This window comes from Zootermopsis nevadensis, unplaced genomic scaffold (genome assembly GCF_977971745.1).
Source record: "Zootermopsis nevadensis isolate Lab colony 2312 unplaced genomic scaffold, Znev_1.0 Znev_ptg000020l, whole genome shotgun sequence".
NCBI lineage: Eukaryota > Metazoa > Arthropoda > Insecta > Blattodea > Termopsidae > Zootermopsis > Zootermopsis nevadensis.
Genome location: NW_028259152.1, coordinates 9,910,623 through 9,924,584, shown reverse-complemented (window position 1 = coordinate 9,924,584; position 13,962 = coordinate 9,910,623). Strand labels below are relative to the sequence as shown.

Below are 13,962 nucleotides of genomic sequence, written 5' to 3'. Positions count from 1 at the left end.
AAACTGTGCGGGGCAGAACATTTCTCGTCACACTATAACATCGAAGGAAAATATTTAGACCAAACAGTGGAGACTTATTTCTAGCATACTCGTGAGTATGATGGAAACTGAAAACTTCGGTCAGTAGAGTTGTGCCTCGAATTTTTTTTAAGGAAAAATAATAAGGTGAGATAACAGAAGAAAGTTAAGAATAATAGGCTTAAATGTAAGTTACTGCAATAAAGAAAAGGAGAAGGCAACAAGCGAATAATAAACACGACTGTATGGCACGGATAGCTTCTTAAATTTTATAATTAAGTAGATAATCACATTACTCCAGTTATGAAATTCAAAATTTCATCCCAAAAGCTCATCAAAGTACATCTTACATCCTACTCCACCAAGTTCCATTTTAACATCATTTTGACGTAAATACGTCTATGAGGAAGGGTCATTCGGCAAAATAGTGTTACGAAAAAGTGTAACTTCATTGTTATGTTACCTAGGAAACCTCATCTGTTTACTCAGCATTGTTGTTACCTAGGAAACGTCATCTGTTTACTCGTCATTATTGTTACCTAGGAAACGTCATCTGTTTACTCGGCATTGTTGTTGCCTATAAAACATTACATTACATTACTTTACATTACATTCAGCTACCACAGACCCATCTTAAGCGTAACTAATTCAAGTTGATTAAGCAATGTCTTAATCAAATTTATCTCAATTGTAAAGCATGTATAAAGGAAATATTTAGAATAAAGCCAATATATAAACTTCCTTTCCGTATAGACGTATTTACGTCAAATTCTACGGAACCGTGGTTCCACTATCACATTTTACACAGATGACTATGTATCCGAAATTGTTATTCCTATCACGTTCTGCACCCATAATCTTGTGCCGGTATGAATTTTTCACCTTCTTATTTCGACTCACATGCCCTGTCCATTTCATCACCTTATGTGTAATAATTCTGAAGTTATTAAATAAAGACTGCAAGTCATGAGATTATTTTTTGCGTCTTTAAATTTCTCCTTCACTTATAAGTTCATGCGGACGCATAAAACGCGAGGTGTACATTGTTACAACTTTAACCACTTTCTAACATATTTCAAGAAAACATATGCAGAAAATGTCAAGGTACGGTTGTGTTACTCACCCACATTGATCTAATGTGAATGAACGGAATATATAAAACTTGAAGCCTATAATATATATTAATTCATGTTATTCTTCAAATTAGGCAGATACACTGGTCTTTATTAAAGAGACATCTGGCATAAATCATTGTAGCTAATGGAAGGTGTAAGAAAGCCTCATACAGATACAATGAGATTCCTAATTACGACGCCAGCTGTACGCTTACATCACTTCCTGTTTCAAGCGCTTGGTGTTTGTTGTGAAGAGATTACATCCAAATCTAAGTTTGAAGGTGGCTTGTCTTCTGAGTTGCAGCGCCTAGTCCTGTAGAACTTCACTGGCATTTCACAGGTGTTTGCTGCATTCATCTTTAGGAATATGAGTCAATACTGCCCTGTTGATGGAGGTAGAAAGTACTTTTAAATGTCGGTAAACTTCTCCCAGACTACACGGCACAGTATTCCAGAAGACGACTATCTTCACTCTCGCTGCTAGAGAACCTCAAATCCTTCAATGTGTAAGTTTTATGATACTAAATCGACTGCGTACGCTAAAACTGACTTCTTAAAGCTAACCACAAACGTAAACCAAACATGCGAGTACGATAATACAAAGTTGATATGTATAAACAATGAATAATGTTTTTATCTACAAACACCTGATCTACATAATGCGTCGAATACTGGTATGTCACTGGGCCGCACATGGCTAAAATTACAGGACAGGAAGAATGAACAATAGATGAATACAGATGATACAAGAACACATGGCGTGAAGGAGATGAAGAATGAAAATAAAGTGGGTCTAGAAATATGCATATGAACCCCAAGGTCACAATTTTATATCTGGATGGAAAATTACAAGTAAAAAGAACACAAGATAATTCGATAACCGATTTTCCATGCTAAAGAAACAAAAATTAATGAACTGTTAGAACAACAGGTTTATAAACTGAATTAGCCGAAACAGTGCTATGAGTCGTCACAGCTTGTTTTGAAGCAAAAGATTTAAAGCGAATGGAATCCTCATTTTCAGCTCAACATAACTGCATGTCGTAAAGAAAATTACACAAGAAGGAGGTCATAATTTGTTCTGTTATGGTTTCCTTTGGGCGATAAGATCATATTAGATGAGATGGACGGGTTATGAAGAAATGACTGTAAAATTGTGATCCGGAAACCTCAACACAAGTAACCTCTAGTGTTCTAGACATACGTGCGACAACGTCATAATTAAAACGCATTTTATGAAAACAGGTTGTAAAGGGCGAGGAGGAAACTATAGCAGGTTAACCTTTCAAGCACAATGCCAACCTAAATAATATTTAAAAATGAAATTCCTACCCACCCATAAAAAACGCGTCTCCAATCGGCTAATGCTGTTTATGGAATTGGTCAGTGTTTATTACGAGATTCATGCAAAACTCAGGAATACAGCGTCTGGGCTACATGCAGTTATTAAATGCTGAAGAAGGTGATACACAGTTACCACAGTGCTTTAAAGAATTGAGATCGGGTCAAATAATAGCATTTTGTGAACACGGTAATATGTCACTGATATTTCTTAATCAGAGTAGTAACAATTATATTTCAAGAAATACTCTGTACCATGCAGTTAACCGACCAATACGAAGGCAGTGAATTAATCAGACAGTTAATTAATCAATGGAGAATGGAGTACTTTAGCGTCACAGCCGGGATGTAGTGGAAATCCATAGTACTGAACGAAGCCCACTAAACTTCTCGTATTTTAAAGATGTCATGAATACAATCATGTACATTGGATTAACAGTTATTATAATTATGGGCGGAGATACCAACGGAATGCTAATTCATTGCCCTTTGGCTATAAGGGTGGGTATTCATTTAAAATACAATTGAACTCCCACCCTAACAAATCTGAGACAAAGGGTGGGTATTAAAAGCTGGACATCCGCCCTTAGAAATACTTGTGTATTGTAAACAGCGACTCCAATTGGGCGGAAGCACGTAAAGGCAGCCGAGGCAGAGAAATACACGACCAAATGTAACAAACACGTATTTCGGCAGTTTCGACATACCAGGCAATTCATTCTTTATGTAGGCTAACTTACCTTTTTGAAACACTAAACACAACCATTTAAACACTGAACACACACAACACCTAAACGCCAATTCCGATTTGTATGCGTTCTAGTTGTATGAAATTAAAGAATAATGAAGAAACCATGTTTTTCAGTCACTGCGGCTGTTAACATGTCTCCTCTACAAAACTATTTAACTAAATTTTATAAAATTTAGTTGGTAAACTTCTACCAGACTACAAGGCGCTACATCCCAGAAGACAGTCATGTTCGCATTCACCGCCGTGTAAACCTCAATTCCTACTTTTATAAAATTTGCTTATGGGTGGCATTTTACCCTCATAAAACTTTATATTAACTCTGATAAAAAGTGTCAGTGGAACCACAGTTCCGGAGAATTTGACGTAAATACGTCTATACGGTAAGGAATTTTATACATTGGCTTTATTCTAACTATTCGGAAACTTTAAGTTCATTATTTAATAATATTTGCTTCTTACTATTTCTGTATTCCCTCGTACGTTCAGCACTAGATTTTGGTATTTTTTTGGGAACTCTAATTCAATACAGCCGAAAAGTTCGCAACCTACTTTTATTAAGACGCATTTTATTAAGTAAGCCCGAACCCCACAACTGTTTTCTCCCCATACAATTATTCAAAATATTGTACAATGTTTTGTTCCCCTGACTAGTATACTTTCCGCTCATCCTTCTTGGTTTAATTCACTGTAACTAGAGTAGGTGAAGAACGCAGGCTGTGAATCGAATCATTACGCAACGCCCACGTTCCCAATGTCACTTGTCTTACGACTACGTTGTGTCAGAGAAACAAACTGCCTAGCTAGCCTAGCCATATATATGTATATCTTCACTTCTCGCCAAGAAGGCTTCGTATGTTTCTCTGAAATGTCGGTATCAACCTACGAGTCTAGACGGAGTCACATGCCAGAAGAACAACTCGTCATCATCGTCACCGTGAGAACTTAAAATTCCACTTTCTTTACATTATGTCCTAATATTTCCTTTACACTTTGTTTTCAAACACCCTCAATCTAAGTAAGCTCTTCCCCCAGAGAAAGGGAACAAGTTTCTCGCCCATATAAGAGACCAAGGCCACATAATGAAGGCGTATGGGGGAGTGGAAGTAAAGCACCGCGCATTCTTAACATCACAGCAGCATTATCTTGACGAAAGGGGAGGCTGTAACCATTAGCCTGCAGACCAAGAAGGTCTCAGATTCGGTCTGCACGTGCATGTGACAAACACCTTTGACCTTGGTAGGGCACGCCCACGCGGAAGTTTGATGGCAGTAAGGCTGCGGCTAGAAACTCATCAGTTGAAACGTGCTTGTTAAAACGCTACACTATACACAGTTCAGTTAAAGCGTCACATTTTTTAACAAGTTCCACATGTTCCCCCCACATGGCCAAGGCCAAAGCTTTTCTCCTGAGCAACAGACAATAGGCCTATAGTCCATCATGGAACAGGGCGTACGTAGACCATTCACACGCGCATCGTCTCAGTAACACCAACAAACAAACTGAATAACTGTGCTATGACATGAATAAGATAATTTCAGGTAAGATGGTTGGAGGATAGAAATTTCCCGTGCCACACGAATGTAAGAGAGAGAGAGAGACCCAAGAAATTTAGGGACAAGATGGAGAGGTGTACTGCATGCAATAAGTTCACTCATACATTAAAATAAGTCAAGTCCTAACACCTTTCCACACGTAAAGATATTTTTAAATGTCTTGATATAATATCTTATGAATTATATCCCGGGATGGAACAGCATATTCCATGACAATAACGCAAAAATACAAGGTGTTGGAGAACAGATGAAAAATGTAAAATATATCCGCGAGCCAGCCTTGCTGCAAATATAAAATGAGTTTTAGAAACATTTAAATACGCACAGAACCCAAGTACAGGCCTATATAAATATTATTATAAGAATATATATAAATGTTTAAGAGTCTAGTAAATTATATATACCAATAACAGGGCCTAGTAATATAAAAGAAATTGTTTTGCTTAATAGACTAGTAACTTATTTGGGTACCAACAACCGCGTTTTGATAACATTAAAAACAAGCACTTTTATGTTCTGCAAAGCATCAAGACGCAAGTCACAGTAGTACGAACGGCAGCAAGCAGTAGCGGAAAAATGTCGCGTTCAACAACAAAAGGCCATGCCACACAGGCCTTATAAAAGGCATGAATACATGAGTGACTTTATTTCACTTTGTCCCATTCGCCATGCCACAAGGTACTGTTCTCCACGCGATATATGTATACTGCGTGCAGACTTTACGACAGGTAAGCAGTCTGTCATTTTGCTGTGACGACAAGTAGCCCAACTGCATTGAACGGATCAGTTGAAAGAAACACCATAGCATAACCGATTACTTATAAGCGGTTTAGGCAAGCTTCTTGCCATATCCTGAACGTTGCAAAAATTATCAACGCCGGACGTCTATGGCTTCAACCTCAGTTCCAAAAATAAGGGAATATTCTAAAGTCCTAACTTTAAACGGGTTGCGGCTTCATTCCACATTCTTTTCGGTTCATCATTCATCATCACAATCATCATACACAGTGACGATGCATGATTTCAGGAAGTGGTCGTGGCTTAATTTAAGGTGCTATACCAGCATTTGCCTGTAGGGACTGAGTAAATCGACAGAAAACACTAGTCTAGAGTTCTAGACAGCAGGTATGCGGGCTGACATCTGAATGTGATTCAGAAATGATAACAATTCGTCTGCGATATTCAGTTTCGTGATTTTATTAGCATATAAACAGCAATAAACGAAATAAAAGTATTCCCATGAGCACTAAATGAGGATAAGAAAGACAAATGCAGTGGTCTGCTTTCGGCTACCATTCCAAAATTCGCCTAAAGTGACGAAAATAATAAACCCCAGAAAATCTTAGAACAGTCAGTGGTCTGAGCGAGAAACGTATCTACGAAAAGACAAAAAAACCTTCAGGATTATCGAGCGTCTGGGTTTCAACCCAGCAGTTTCGGAGTTCAATGTCGCGTTGCCCAATAGACGCTACTGAGATAAATGTGGAATGTACTTTAACAGTGGTCTGGAAAAGACAAGCCACATCTCACGCACGGAAAGAAGCACAAGGTTAGGCGGATACTCAAAAGTACCTCCTTCATTTCTTGACGGTCTACAATATCAAGTTTAAAATGCGCCTATTAACTTCATCATGTCCGTCTGTCAGCATGCAACAACTAGAAAATCGCTGAACGGAATTTAATTAAATTTCAAGTTTAACCGAGATTGAGTGGCATATACCAGGTTTTGTAAATTTGGAAAATAGTAGTGGGCACTTTACGCGAAGATCTGAGATACAGCTGGCTGATTCTCTAAGCAACGCGACAAATAAAATCTACATTTGTCAGAAATGTGAAACGATGGCCAAATTCTTATATTTGAGGTCCATAAAATGGTAAACATATTTTCAGCTGACAGCGGTAGGTATTCTGCGATCGTATCACCGTTACTATTTTATGGCTGTCAGTGCAATAAACAAAGAGAAATCATCGCTGCGAGGCGTCAAGAAATCATATGGCCTTGGAAATTTAAAAAACCCATTCATACCGACGGACAAATTTGCGTCGTATGGGGCAGGAAGGGGACAAATATCAGTCATCAATCTACAATTTTAATTTGAAACATTTCGATATGGTAAATACTATGCGATATAATAAATAATAAAATGTGATGAGCCCTCAGTACTTTATACAAGCAATATATTTTACGAATTTGTGTAAAATATTCGTTAAAAATCGCTTAAACCAGGATGTCATTATCATATGTGCGAAGACGTGCTACATGGAACGTAGATACGTTCTAGTATTATTCACAAAACGTGCTTAACAAGTATGGGGAATATGGTGCCAGCGCTAGGAATCGAACCCAAACGTCCAATAACTGTACTTCACGAGTCAAAGCAGTAACTGGACATACCGCGATTCCCATTCGCCAACGTCAGACTAAAACACGCATACTTTGCCCCCTAGGCACAACTTCTGTGTAGCTTCTGTGATGACAGTATGCCGGGAAACCAGGGCCGACCATGCGAGGAAATCGACTAGCAAGCTGAAACTACGAGTTGTTCGAATGAAAACTCGTTCGAGGTTTGCGCTGGTCGAAGGAGGCCCTTGAAAATAAACCCCAGAGGCGCTGTTGCAACGTGTCATTGACGCGCCATCCTACGAAACCCATCCGCGAAAGAATACCTGGACTGCTGCTGAAGCCACTGGATCACCGCCGCATTAAGGTCTTCCTCAGACCCGAAACTACAGCCCTTTGGCGTTCTCTTGAGGGAGACAAAAGCACAAAGTCTCACGTTCACAGGTCCGAACTACATGAGGGATAGTTCAACACATTCCAGCGCACAGAGCGCAGTGTCCTGTAAGATGCGGGCCAAACAGAGATGGCCGTTGTTATACAACACGACGACATGCCTACTGAGTACTCTGATGGCGGTCCGATGGTTCCAGTTCTTTGAAGAAGGGATCCATTGGCTGATGCGTCAATGGGATGCCTAATCCTGGGGAATATTTTAACGGCCTCTGCCCCTTCGCTACTTACCATGTGTCAGTGCTAGCGGGTTACAGCTAACATAAACGGGGATTATAAATATGAGTGACAAGAATTAAAAGTATGTAGCGTTTTACTGGTGGGAATGTGGAGAGCCATGAAATGTTTGTCTTTTTTTGCCAGAAACGTGTTAGATATTGAAGATTTCTATCTTCTGGGTTGTTGCGCTGTGTAGTATGGTCGATGTTAACCAACGTTTCGAAGGTCATACTGCCTCCGTCATCAGGGCGATTTCGCCCTGATGACGGAGGCAGTATGACCTCTGAAACGTTGGTAAACATCGACCAGACTACACAGCGCAACAACACTGAAGACAGAAATCTTCATACTCGCCGCTGTGAAAACTTCAAATCTTACATGTTATATATTACACCTGGCTGCCGCTACAACGGTCTGTTCGGTTACCTTGCAATAAGACTTGTGTACACCCCTTGTTAACAGAAAACAGAGCAGCCATGACGGCCAAGGTTATGCGGCTGGACAAGACAGCCCGGTCTATATCATAACATTCTTGTGATTGTAAAATCCATGGCAAAAGCAGGCAAGCAGTATCCTGGAAGTGTTGTTACAGCTTTTATGATGGAACAAGTTTTCTACTCGTCACTTCTCCGATTTTATGCCCTGTTGATATCATTTCAAACAAAGAATGGGACAGGAAGAAAAGCTATGGCCGGTTTTATTATAGCAACATTTCTTTTTTACCTCAACTTATAATAATGTTTCTATAGAAGCTGCGAGAAAGCTAAAATACGATATCTGAAACATGATGTGACTCGTTGGAAGTATCAACTGAAACAAACTGTCACTGAACCCCAACAGAGTGTCCAGACTGCTATAGGTCTATTAAGGTTCTTAGACGTGACTTATTTTAATATCACTGGGGAATTAAGACGCCTGCTTTGCGAAGCTCTCAATCACAGGTGTTGGCCGTTTAAAGCGGCGTCAATTTCCTTATTCAAGAATAAACAAAGTTCTACCAACTCAGAAAAACCATACACCCAAAGTTCACCAAGGACGTAACTCTAAATCTGACAGCAGACCACGTACAGCCGGCCACTGAACACATTTCCTGAATTTATGCTCCTTTTAATTTCAACGTACTGTTCCTATACGCACTTCGTTTCTGAAACATTTTCAAGACGTTTAATACGCACGTAGTTCCTGCATCAATTACTTAATCGATATATTACTAGTTTTTATTCACATGCCAGCAGATATTCAAGTGCTTGTTTACACGATTCGAGTGGCGAAGTACTAGCAACTCGCTCCAGTAACTCGTCTTCGCAGTAAACCTGTGCTGTGAACAAGCCCTTAGTTACGTTGAAACAAGTCTTTCTCTTCTCTTCTTTCCCCTTCGCCTCATTCTGTCTTCCCCCTTTCCTCCTTTTCACTATTTTATTCATTTCTTTGTCACAATATCCCATCATTGCCTACTTTCCCTTCACTGTGTACATGTAATTATCTTATGTGTTCCTCCTTCCGCTCATTAAATTTCTTCATCATTTCCAATTTCATAAGCGGAGGCGGAATTTTGAATGAGTAACTACCGCTTTTAAATTATTCGGCTTTTTACCTAATGCTCTTCACACCAGACCAAGCTCAAGAGTCAAACTCTGGACCGCAGCACTGCCGATGGTTTCCATTATAAAACACAAACATCTTAACAGAGTAAGCCGCTACAGGAATAATTATTATCGTAATTGTAAATAACGTCTAATCTCGTAGGCAGGTGAGGCAACCAGAGGTCGCGCTATATAGAGGATGCACTTATCACCAACCTGCTAACGAATGTCCGGCCTGTCTCCATCTTACAATGGCGAAAGTAAACAGAAAAACGCCCCATTCTTTACACGAATCAAAACATTTCACTAAACCTCTCATTTTATTGTAGGAATCTTACAAGCGCCCATATTGTTACAAGTTTAATAGTTCAGCGTGTTTCACCTAAGTAGTCGACTCCATATCTACATTTTTGGTCCGACAACAAAGTCGAGAATCAAGAACTGCTTTCATCAGCAATGAAAAACGCTTCAGTGATGACTTGATTCCTCGAGAAGAAAGAGAAGATATAGTTTACAACAGTATAAACCTTCCAAAACTAAAATTCGTGTAGGATTGGCACTCCTACTTCTTTGGGTCCCTGGTTAAAATATCGACCCGAAAACCGACTATCCTGACTCAGCTTTATGGTGAGTTTTCTAAACGCCTCGAGACAAATGCCAGCATAATATCTTAAATTAGGCGACTGCCAATACAATCCACACACTTTTCAATTCAATGTTAAATCATCTCATTTGACAATGAAGGGATTATAGTATACGCTTCTTCGTCACTGAAGATGGAAGCGACAAGTCACTCCGAAACTTCGGCAATTCTCACCATTTAGACACGGTACGATATCCAGAAGACTCCAAGTCATTCGTATATAAAGAGTGTCCCTAAACGGCCACCGTTAGCTTCATGGCACAGTTGACAGCGGTGAGCAACTGACAAGTAGCCACCAAAGTTCCTGCTGCGTATATTTCACAAACTCCTTGCATCTAGTTCACAGGCTGTTTAAAACATTTTCACAGAATTTTATTTCCAACTTGGAATTCATCTAAGACTATATCATGCCTGACTAAATCTTATCAGAATTGACAAGGCATGTAGCACGTGTAAGACTTCATTTTCGAAAAACATTAAAATGAAATACTAAATCAACAAATTACTGGCGTCACGCTAAAAGTTTTGTTTTGTGGCTAAATGGTGTGTCTCTTTCAATAAAATATCACTCACGTTGTTCCTGATAACTGGGGGGAGAGGGGAATTATTATTTTAAACACAACCCTGGGTTTTCGATGATCGAAGCTATGAATTTCCTAAGTAAGATTTTCGGTCTTCACGGCGTCGAATACGAAGATAGCTGTCTTCTGGGTTATAGCGCCGTGTAGTCTGGTACGACCGTTCCAGAGGTCCTTGCTGCCTCCATTATCAGGTCGATGAATGACGTAATTTCCTTCAAAATACGCTGCATCTCCAATGTTCCTTTGTCTCGGCATGTGAGTCCACAAATCATTTATGCAAGACCTTCACTTGTGATCAGACCCTTCATCTCAAAATTAACATGTGCGTACCCCTCTCTCCAACATGGTGTACGCTTCTATTATAAACCATAACCTTGTATCCTACATCTAATCCATATCAAGTGTGTCCAGAATCGGTCAGTAACCGAGACAAATTAAGCCTATCATTTAATTACTCCGAAAAAGATTTTTTTATTCTCTCTTGTTTTTCTTTCATCTTTCTCTCTCTACATATATTTATTATTAATAGTAATAATAAAACTACGACCTTCCGTGGTCTTAGCTTACTGCTGATAAGCATCCACGTTTATGAGGGATGGACGCACACATGAACCGCCATGCGTGCATACACCTGTATTAGCGTAATTAGTTGTTAAAACCAAAGGAACCAACAAAAATGGACATAAAAAAGAATTTGTTAGTAGGAGAAGGCATAAAAAATGCAACGTGCTGCCTGAGCCCCCCCCCCCAACGGCCTTTCGCTCGTGAACACATTAATTACTTTCCACCCCCTCCCCGACCGGTTGCACTCGAACCGCCACAAAGAGGCATCCATGGTATCCAGTAGAGATATTAACCAGTGTATTACCATTATTATTTTCGTGGTCGCGCGAGAAACGAGCTGCCTTGCACATAAATTTCTCAATTTTTATCAAGAAAGTTCCCGTATTAATGACACGCTCGCCAACCGTAATAAGCAATTAAGATTTGATGTTGATTTTACGTCAATTTTGTATTTCCAGTAAATACGTGATCTTCGGTTTCTCTCCGTCCATGTTTCTTTTTTGTTCTTATTCTTCTTTCATTCTTCGCTGCAAAAGTTACGCGGCGTGGAACATTTGTTAAGGAAGCGGTCATTATATATTTAAGTAATTATCAAAATATTTACCTAAACCACTTGAAACACAAACCTGACTGACTTAGCAGAAACCGTTGCTTAGCGTGTCAAGAAATTTAGAGCCTTTTATGAGACACTCGAATTCTTAAACCTTGGTTACAAAAGCCCGCCACTGGAATCTGCCCATAGCCTGTTCCCTCCATTCTACAACCCCACACTCTTTCTTTATATACTTTTAACATTACCTATCTACTAGATCACCCAAGAGGTCCAGTCACTTCATATTTCCCGACTACAACTTTGTTTGACCGTAACCTCTTACTACAAAGAATCACGACAAAAGAGCATAAATAAGTTAATTGGAAATATGCACGGTCACAAACTTCTGTCTTTACAACCTGAATTTAACAAGTACCAGTTAATATTTAACTGTGCAATGTTATCATGCACACTGTTCATAATTTACGTACATGCAGTTAACAGCATTAAATAAACGCGTGCTAAGGATGTGTGACAGCCTACAAGAACTATACAAATTAATTATAACACTGTAGTTTCCTTTTAGTAAAACCAATTGGCACTTCATATATTTTTACTTACAGATTCCTATGTTAAATGTATGCTGTTACACAAAACTATCTTTTAATCACCAAAACTACTAACATTCTGTGAATTATAAAAGCCGCTCAGATACTTCAGAGAATTTACGAACTTCTTGAGACCTCCCACAAGCACAGGTGTTCTCAAAAACTGTTTTTACACAAAAAATTGTTATATAAGATAAAATATCGACCTCATTAAGGTATATAACTTTCGATGTCAACGTTTTTCGACACGCGAAATCCAACAAAATATAATTTGTGACCAGAGAGTGTGGTATTTGTGGTGTGATTAGCTTCTTCAAGGCCAATCGCATAGAAAACGTGGAGAATACTTCTTTAGCATTAAGAATCAATGACGCTGCTTACGTAAGCCAATCATTTTAAAGGAAACAAACTTGACATTATATTCGTGATGACAATTTTGGAAGTTGATTTGAGGTGTTCACGGCACTGAAGATGTCAACTACATCCTTCTGGTATGTGATGCTGCGCAATCTTCTAGGTCAGGGGTGAGCAACATGTGGCATGCAGGACGCGTGCGGCCCTCGCAACCTCTTACTGCAGCAAGTCACATGTTATGGGAATTCGCCAACGCGAGAAAGGCAAAAGGTTTGTACCACTGAAAACCCCGATATAAATATATATTTTATCTAAGCGTAAGGGAAAACAAACGCACAATATATTTTAATAAAGCAAATAATTTTTTATAGGCGCAAAGGTACAGTGTTCCGATGTTCAAACCATATGAAACTTAAAGCAATGTGAAAATTACTGTTGAATTAATAACTGGAGTTTATAAAATGATAAATGATTGAAAATCAAAAGTGTTGGAATGCTAACTAACAACATTACAGGAAGCTCAGATTATTCTTTTTCAGGTGAATACGACACGTTCTCTAAGCTAAGGAGATGAAGCTTTGCTTACTGTCCACTGCGTCATTCTTTCTGCGGCCTTCTACAAAGACGTAAGCAGACAATGCAGCCCGCGGTAATGAAAAAGTTCCAGGCCCTATTCTAGGAGATTAAAAACGTTTCGGAAGAACGTATGTAACCACGTATAGGACCACGGGGCATCACAACAGAGACCGCCACCATATGCAACTTTGGAAGAACCCTGCTACAGTTAAGACGACCACAAGGAACTCTGAGAACTTCGAAGGGACTACGCGTTTCCGTGTCTATCAGAATTTCGACTTGTTAATCTTTCCTTCCAGTTTGGAGAAAGCTCTCTTGACATTCGACATAGTGTTGAAAATTCGATCTACACTCTATGTGAATGAACACGTTTTCTAGTCGACTTGTTTCCAGCCGAGTAGGTTCGGAACTGAATAGCGCAAGGCATCACGGACCAAACTCTCTCTCTCTCTCTGCGGACTTATTACAATATTTTCGCTGTTGAATTTCACACAAACTTAAAGGGTGTAAATAGGGTCATTTGGCCATAAGCAAAATACTCTGTCATGGTTGAAGTCGGAAATAAAAATAATCAGAGCAACCATCTAGAACCAACGAAGGGGAGAGTAAAGTAAAGTAAAGTAAAGTTTGTCCCACTATACGCCATGTAGGCGTTTGGGGTGAGAGGAGGTATAGCTCCTGAGAGTTCGAGGCTGAATAGCTGATGGTAGCAGAAACGTTTGCTCCAAAACTA

The 13,962-nt window shown here is 39.4% G+C and overlaps 1 protein-coding gene across 2 annotated transcripts in view; it reads right to left on the bottom strand.

Moving 5' to 3' along the window:
* The window catches only part of ds (dachsous cadherin-related 1), a 430,815-nt gene that overhangs the window by 295,080 nt on the left and 121,773 nt on the right, over window positions 1–13,962 (bottom strand). The gene's annotated exons all lie outside the window — the stretch shown is intronic.